Source organism: Artemia sp. Qi Xiang Cuo, chromosome 1 (assembly GCF_049724085.1).
Source record: "Artemia sp. Qi Xiang Cuo chromosome 1, ASM4972408v1, whole genome shotgun sequence".
Lineage (NCBI taxonomy): Eukaryota > Metazoa > Arthropoda > Branchiopoda > Anostraca > Artemiidae > Artemia > Artemia sp. Qi Xiang Cuo.
The window spans coordinates 102075121-102083157 of NC_142794.1; positions in this window are offsets into that span (position 1 = coordinate 102075121).

Here is an 8037-nt window from a genome sequence, read left to right on the forward strand (position 1 = left end):
TAAAATTACGATATTTATGCGCAGTTTCAACTAACTACGGCTAAGTATGTTAAAGGCGAGCCATTTTCTTGAGAGAACACAAAAATCAGAACACACACACAAAAAAAATTACACACACACACAAACGAACACACACAAAGACATTCAAACACACACATAAACTTACACAAACACAAAAACGTACACACACACAATAACGTACACACACACAAAAACTTACCCACACAAAAACATACACACACACAAAAACATACACTCACACAAAAACATACACACACACAATAACATACACACACACAAAATATAACAAACACACACAAAAAACAAACAGACACACACACAAACACAAAAACTTGCACACGCACACACACAAATTTACACACACACACAAAAACTTACACACACACAAAAACTTACACACATAACGGCTAAGTATGTTCAAGGATAGCTATTTTTTAGCAAAAACACAAAAAATCAGACAAAATGCTCTTTGTTCCTTTAGTAGCCACACAATTAGACTAAAAATTACGATATTTATGCAGAGTTTCAACTAACTACGGCTAAGTATGTTAAAGGCGACCCATTTTCTTGCCAGAACACAAAAATCAGAACACACACACACAAAAACTTACACACACACAAAAAATTACACGCACACAAAAACTTACACACACACAAAAATTTACACACACACAAAAACTTACACACACACAAACAAAAACTTACCCACACACACAAAAAACTTACACACACACAAAAACTTACACACACAAAAAAACTTACCCACACACACAAAAAACCTGCACACACACACACACACACACACACACAAAAAAAACTTACACACACACACACAAACACAAAAACTTACACACACACACACACAAATTTACACACACACAAAAACTTACACACACACAAAAACTTACACACACAACGGCTAAGTATGTTAAAGGCTAGATATTTTCATGCGAAAACACAAAAAATCAGAAAAAATGCTCATTGTTCCTTTAGTAGCCACACAATTAGACTAAAAATTACGATATTTATACACAGTTTCAACTAACTATGGCTAAGTATGTTAAAGGCGAGACATTTTCTTGAGAGAACACAAAAATCAGAACACACACACAAAAACTTACACACACACAAAAACGCACACGCACACAAAAACTGACACACACACAAAAACTTACACACACACAAAAACTTACACACCCACAAAAAATTACCCACACACAAAAATACTTACACTCACAAAAAATTAAACAAACACAAAAACTTACACACACACAAAAAATTACACACACACAAAAACTTACCCACACACACAAAAAACTTACACACACACACACAAACACAAAAACTTACACACACACGCACAAATTTACACACACACAAAAACTTACACACACACACAAAAACTTACACACACAACGGCTAAGTATGTAAAAGGCTAGCTATTTTCTTGCGAAAACACAAAAAATCAGAAAAATGCTCATTGTTCCTTTAGTAGCCACACAATTAGACTAAAAATTACGATATTTATGCACAGTTTCAACTAATTACGGCTAAGTATGTTAAAGGCGACCCATTTTCTTGCGAGAACACACAAATCAGAACACACACACCCAAAAACTTACACACACACAAAAACTTACACGCACACAAAAACTTACACACACACACATAAATTTACACACACACAAAAACTTACACACACACACAAAAACTTACCCACACACACAAAAAACTTACACACACACAAGAACTTAGACACACACACACAAAAAAAACTTACACACACACACACAAACACAGAAACTTACACACACACACACACAAATTTACACACACACAAAAACTTACACACACACACACAAAAACTTACACACACAACGGCTAAGTATGTTAAAGGCTAGCTATTTTCATACGAAAACACAAAAAATCAGAAAAAATGCTCATTGTTCCTTTAGTAGCCACACAATTAGACTAAAAATTACGATATTTATACACAGTTTCAACTAACTACGGCTAAGTATCTTAAAAGGCGAGATATTTTTCTTGCGAGAACACAAAAAATCATTAAGTGGTATTAATGAAAATGATGATGCATCAACCGAAAACCATCAATGTGAACTCCGATTAACCATCACCAAAGTGTCACAATGCCGTCAATGTGCCAACACCCCTCGGAAAATAGGGGGGGGGTAAAGGTCAACTGCGAAGATATTTAGGCTACAGAAAAAAATTGCTCATTTTTCCTTTAGTAGCCACGCAATTAGACTAAAAATTACGATATTTATGCACAGTTTCAAATAACTACGGCTAAGTATGTTAAAGGCGAGCCATTTTCTTGCGAGAACACAAAAATCATCACACACACACACACACAAAAACTTACACACAAAAAAAATTACACACACAAAAAAACTTACACACACACAAAAACATACATACACACAAAACATTACACACACACACACAAATATACATACACACAAAAAATTACACACACACACAAAAGCTTACACACACACACAAAAAAAATTACACACACACACACACACACACAAAAACTTACACACACACACACACACACAAAAAATATACACACACACAAAAAGTTACACACACACACAAAAACTTACACACACACACACAAAATTACACACACACACACACAAAAAAAAAATTACACACACACAAAAACTTACACACACACACACAAAAACTTACACACACGACGGCTAAGTATGTTAAAGGCTAGCTATTTTCTTGCGAAAACACAAAAAATCAGAAAAAATGCTCATTATTCCTTCAGTAGCCACGCAATCAGACTAAAAATTACGATATTTATGCGCAGTTTCAACAAACTACGGCTAAGTATGTTAAAGGCGAGCCATTTTCTTAAGAGAACACAAAAATCAGAACACACACACACAAAAACTTACACACACACAAAAACTTACACACACACAAAAAATTACACAAACAAAAAAATTTACACACACACAAAAACTTACACACACACAAAAAATTACACACACACAAAAATTTACACACACAAAAACTTAAACACACACAAAAACTAACACAAACACACAAAACTTACACACACAAAAACTTTCACACACACAAAAATTTACACACACAAAAACTTACCCACACACACACAAACACAAAAACTTACATACACACACACACACACAAATTTACACACACCCAAAAACTTACACACACACACACAAAAACTTACACACACACACACAAAAACTTACACACACAACGGCTAAGTATGTTAAAGGCTAGCTATTTTCTTGCGAAAACACAAAAAATCAGAAAAATGCTCATTGTTCCTTTAGTAGCCACACAATTAGACTAAAAATTACGATATTTATGCACAGTTTCAACTAACTACGGCTAAGTACGTTAAAGGCGACCCATTTTCTTGCGAGAACACAAAAATCAGAACACACACACACAAAAACTTACACACACACACAAACTTACACGCACACAAAAACTTACACACACACAAAAAATTACACACACACAAAAAATTACACACACACACAAAAACTTACCCACACACAAAAAAAATTACACAAACAAAAAAAATTACACACACACAAAAACTTACCCACACACACAAAAAACTTACACACACAAAAAAAAACTTAAACACACACACAAAAACACAAAAACTTACACACACACAAATTTACACACACACAAAAACTTACACACACACACACAAAAACTTACACACACAACGGCTAAGTATGTTAAAGGCTAGCTATTTTCATGCGAAAACACAAAAAATCAGAAAAAATGCTCATTGTTCCTTTAGTAGCCACACAATTAGACTAAAAATTACGATATTTATTCACAGTTTCAACTAACTATGGCTAAGCATGTTAAAGGCGAGCCATTTTCTTGCGAGAACACAAAAATCAGAACACACACACACAAAAACTTACACACACAAAAAAACTTACACACACACAAAAAATTACACACACACACAAACTTACACACACACACACACACAAAAACTTACCCACACACAAAAAAACTTACACACACAAAAAAAATTACACACACAAAAAAACTTACACACACAAAAAAACTTACACAGACACAAAAACTTACACACACACACAAAAAACTTACACACACACAGACAAACACAAAAACTTACACACACACACAAATTAACACACACACAAAAACTTACACACACACACAAAAAATTACACACACGACGACTAAGTATGTACAAGGATAGCTATTTTTTAGCAAAAACACAAAAAATAAGAAAAATGCTCTTTGTTCCTTTAGTAGCCACGCAATTAGACTAAAAATTATGATATTTATGCACAGTTTCAACTAACTACGGCTAAGTATGTTAAAGGCGAGCCATTTTCTTGCGAGAACACAAAAATCAGAACACACACACACAAAAACTTACACACACACAAAATCTTACACACACACACAAACTTACACACAAAAACAAATTTACACACACAAAAAAACATACACACACACAAACTTACACAGACACAAAATAATACACACACAAAAAATTACAACCACACAAAAACATACACACACACAAAACTTTACACACACACACAAAAACTTACACACACCCGAAAACTCACACACACACACAAAAAAATTACACACACACACACAAACACAAAAACTTACACACACACACACACACAAATTTACACACACACACAAAAACTTACACACACACAAAAACTTACACACATAACGGCTAAGTATGTTAAAGGCTAGCTATTTTTTAGCAAAAACACAAAAAATCAGACAAAATGCTCTTTGTTCCTTTAGTAGCCACACAATTAGACTAAAAATTATGATATTTATGCACAGTTTCAACTAACTACGGCTAAGTATGTTAAAGGCGACCCATTTTCTTGCGAGAACACAAAAATCAGAACACACACACACAAAAACTTACACACACACAAAAACTTACACGCACACAAAAACTTACACACACACACAAATTTACACACACACAAAAACTTACACACACACACACAAAAACTTACACACACACACAAAAAACTTACACACACAAAAACTTACACACACAAAAAAACTAAAACACACACAAAAATAACTTACACACACACACAAACTTAAACACACACAAAAACTTACACACACACAAAAACTTACACAAACACAAAAACTTACACACAAAAACTTACACACACACAAAAACTTACACACACACAAAAACATACACACACACACAAACTTACCCACACATACAAAAAACTTACACACACACACACAAACACAAAAACATGCACACACACACACACAAATTTACACACACACACAAAAACTTACACACACACACAAAAACTTACACACACAACGGATAAGTATGTTAAAGGCTAGCTATTTTCTAGCGAAAACACAAAAAATCAGAAAAAATGCTCATTGTTCCTTTAGTACCCGAAAAATTAGACTAAAAATTATTATATTTATGCTCATTTTCAACTAACTACGGCTAAGCATTTTAAAGGAGAGCAATTTTCTTGCTAGAACACAACAACAGAACACACACACACAAAAACTTACACAAACACAAAAAATTACACGCATAAAAAAAAATACACACACACAAAAATTTACACACACAAAAAAACTTACACACACACACACAAAAACTTACACACACAAACAAAAAATTTACACACACACAAAAAATTACACACACACAAAACCTTGCACACACACACAAAAAACTTGCACACACACACACACACACAAACACAAAACTTACACACACACACACACACACAAAAACATACACACACACACACACACAAATTTACCCACACACACAAACTTACACACACACACAAAAAAACTTACACACACAACGGCTAAGTATGTTAAAGGCTAGCTATTTTCATGCGAAAACACAAAAAATCAGAAAAAATGCTCATTGTTCCTTTAGTAGCCACACAATTAGACTAAAAATTACGATATTTATGCACAGTTTCAACTAACTACGGCTAAGTATGTTAAAGGCTAGAAATTTTCTTGAAAGAACACAAAAATCAGAACACACACACAAAAACTTACACACACATAAAAACATACACACACACAAAAACTTACACACACACAAAAACTTACACACACACAAAAATACACAATAACCCACAAAAATACACACACAAACAAAAAACTTACACACACAAAAACTTACACACACACAAAAACTTACACACACACAAAAACTTACACACACACAAAAACTTACCCACACACACAAAAAACTTACACACACACACACAAACACAAAAACTTACACACACACGCACAAATTTACACACACACAAAAACTTACACACACACACAAAAACTTACACACACAACGGCTAAGTATGTAAAAGGCTAGCTATTTTCTTGCGAAAACACAAAAAATCAGAAAAATGCTCATTGTTCCTTTAGTAGCCACACAATTAGACTAAAAATTACGATATTTATGCACAGTTTCAACTAATTACGGCTAAGTATGTTAAAGGCGACCCATTTTCTTGCGAGAACACACAAATCAGAACACACACACCCAAAAACTTACACACACACAAAAACTTACACTCACACAAAAACTTACACACACACACATAAATTTACACACACACAAAAACTTACACACACACACAAAAACTTACCCACACACACAAAAAACTTACACACACACAAAAACATAGACACACACACACAAAAAAAACAAACACACACACAAACAAACACAAATACTTACACACACACACACACACAAATTTACACACACACAAACACTTACACACACACACACAAAAACTGACACACACGTCGGCTAAGTATGTTAAAGTCTAGATATTTTATTGCAAAAATACAAAAAATCAGAAAAAATGCTCATTGTTCCTTTAGTAGCCACACAATTAGACTAAAAATTACGATATTTATACACAGTTTCAACTAACTACGGCTAAGTATCTTAAAAGGCGAGATATTTTTCTTGCGAGAACACAAAAAATCATTAAGTGGTATTAATGAAAATGATGATGCATCAACCGAAAACCATCAATGTGAACTCCGATTAACCATCACCAAAGTGTCACAATGCCGTCAATGTGCCAACACCCCTCGGAAAATAGGGGGTAAAGGTCAACTGCGAAGATATTTAGCCTACAGAAAAAAATTGCTCATTGTTCCTTTAGTAGCCAAGCAATTAGACTAAAAATTACGATATTTATGCACAGTTTCAACTAACTATGGCTAAGTATGTTAAAGGCGAGACATTTTCTTGCGAGAACACAAAAATCATCACACACACACACACACAAAAACTTACACACACACAAAAACTTACACACACACAAAAACTTACACACACAAAAACTTACACACACAGACAAACTTACCCACACACACAAAAACATACACACACACACAAAATTACCCACACACACAAAAACTCACACACACACACAAAAAAAATTACACACACACAAAAATTTACACACACACACAAACACACACACAAAAATTACACACACACAAAAATTTACACACACACACAAAAACTTACACACACACACAAAAACTAACACACACACACACACACAAAAAAAAAAATTTACACACACAAAAAAACTTACATACACACACACAAAAACTTACAAACACGACGGCTAAGTATGTTAAAGGCTAGCTATTTTCTTGCGAAAACACAAAAAATCTGAAAAAATGCTCATTGTTCCTTTAGTAGCCACGCAATTAGACTAAAAATTACGATATTTATGCGCAGTTTCAACTAACTACGGCTAAGTATTTTAAAGGCGAGCCATTTTCTTGCGAGAACACAAAAATCAAAACACACACACAAAAACTTACACACAAAAAAAAACATACACAAACAAAAAAAATTACAGAAACACAAAAATTTACAAACAAAAAAAAACTTACACACACACAAAAACTTAACAA